This window comes from Gekko japonicus, unplaced genomic scaffold, assembly GCF_001447785.1.
Source record: "Gekko japonicus isolate JY-2015 unplaced genomic scaffold, Gekko_japonicus_V1.1 scaffold1298, whole genome shotgun sequence".
NCBI classification, from domain to species: Eukaryota; Metazoa; Chordata; class Lepidosauria; order Squamata; family Gekkonidae; genus Gekko; species Gekko japonicus.
The window spans coordinates 534777-537106 of NW_015174312.1; positions in this window are offsets into that span (position 1 = coordinate 534777).

The following is a 2330-nucleotide window of genomic DNA, read 5'->3' on the forward strand; positions in this document are numbered from 1 at the left end:
CAGGCATTCTGGATTCCAGACTCAAACGTGGGAAATTGTGGTATCTTGTGGAATGGGTTGATTTCGGTCCCCAGCACCGCGAATGGGTGGAAGAAGGGGATATTCGGGCCCCTTATCACGTTCGGGCGTTTCACAAGATGTTCCCGGACAAGCCTGGAGGTCTCCCGGGGAAACCGGGAGGTCTCCCGCCCAAACCGGGAGACGGTGGGTAAGTGGTATTTTCAGGTGGGCAGTATGTCAGCGAGCTGCCATTTCTCTGGGACACGTCCCGTCCCTCTTCCTCCCCTTCCCCACTTCTCTCCCTTTGTTATTCTCTTCTGGTATGCTTCTGTAACTGCCAAGTTTCTCCTGCAGGTGGATGACGGGGTGTTATGTCTTGTTGCCTGGCCTAATTAGATTTCCCGTGTGAACTCAACTTGTGTTTATGAATTGGGCTGTTGTGGTTCTCAGGCTACTTCGCGCCTTTTCTAATCAGCTCCCTTACGAGGGAAATGTACCCATTGGGTTAACCAAGTTTGAACTTCCTATATTACTTTGCCCCTGTGTATTGTCGTTATTCTGAACAATCTCTGTATGTTCATGATCAACCATGCTTTGGAAATAAATCTTACTTCTTTGGAACGTGGGTTTGTTATCCTGACTTGGGATCTGACATTTATACTGGGTTGTTGTCAGCTATGCTGCCATGGGGGTTGGGATGTTCTTTCAGTGTCTGTGTAAATTGCTTTCGCATTCCTCAATCCCCACACCTGTATAACACAGTAAATCAAACTTATTACTAACATTAAATTCACGTTGTGTTACTCCGGTTGATTTACATTCCTCAATCCCCACACCTGTATAACAGTAAATCAAACTTATTACTAACATCAAATTCACGTTGTGTTACTCCGGTTGATTTTTGCTTAGTCCCGCCCACCTGCTTTCATCCTTGGCTTGCCACCACTGGAACTGTATCCAAAATTCTGAGTTGAGAAGCTTTCAATTTCTCATACATCCTAGGATATGATCTGTTGTAGAAGGCCTCAGGACAGAGAAGATAAACAAATTACACATAGAACCCACCTTGCAGTAAATGGAACTATGGCCTCGTTGCCCACAAATCGCACATAAAGGGTTTTTACAGTTCTGACGGATATGAACATACCCGCCACATTGAGAGCACGCTGGAGGCTGTCCACTATATCGTGTTATTCCCCTATCTTGTCCTAGAAAGAAATACTTTGGTAAATCCTTCAATCTCCCAGTGCCATCCCTGTGAAGAGCAATTGGAAAAGGTCAGTATACATTCCAATCCCAAAGAAGGGCAATGCCAAGGAATGCTCAAACTATCGCACAATTGCACTCATATCACACGCTAGCAAGGTCATGCTCAAGATCCTACAAGCTAGGCTTCAACAGTACGTGGATAGAGAACTGCCAGAAGTAGAAGCTGGGTTTCGAAGAGGTAGAGGAACTAGAGATCAAATTGCCAACATTTGCTGGATTATGGAGAAAGCAAGAGAGTACCAGAAAAACATCTACTTCTGCTTCATTGACTATGCTAAAGCCTTTGACTGTGTGGATCACAACAAACTATGGCAGGTCCTTAAAGAGATGGGAGGGACTTCCGGTGGCGGGAAAAAGAAGATGGCTGCCTAGTTAATCTTCTCCCGCAAACCCTACCTCCCATCGATCCAAATACCAACCTTAACGATCAATCGCACCGTCAAATTTATGGAGACGAACACCAGAAGCAACGCTACTCAGAATCCGAAGAAACTAAAAAAGCTAAGTATTGAAACAGAGGCACAAAATCCCTCGCAAATCCCAGGCCTACAAGCCGAGCGCTCACCCAAAATGGCGACCGACAACCCAACCGCTGAAACGCCAACCCCAGTCACGTCGGCCGACCTGACCGCGGCTTTAATAAAGATCGAGAAGACCTTTACTGATCACATTGCAACGATGTTTAAGCCATTATATGACAGGCTGGAAAACACTGAAAGGAATTTAAAAGAAACCCAACACACAGCCGAAGGGGCTATGCGAAACAGCGTCACGAACCATGAAGAGATCAAAAACCTCAAACTAACAGACGAGGTACTTGCCGAACGTACTTTGAAATTAGATCTATCCGCATGACAGAATAACTTGAAACTAAGAGGCCTGGGAGAAGACATCGAAAAAAACGGAGATCTTGCTTTCCATATCTCAACTTGGCTGTCTCAAATAATTGGTACCGCTGATGACATCTCCCCGCTAATAATGAAGGCATTCCGACTGGGACCCACCTCATTACTGAAATCTCGTCCAGCGCGGGACATCATGATAACGCTGAATGACAGCAG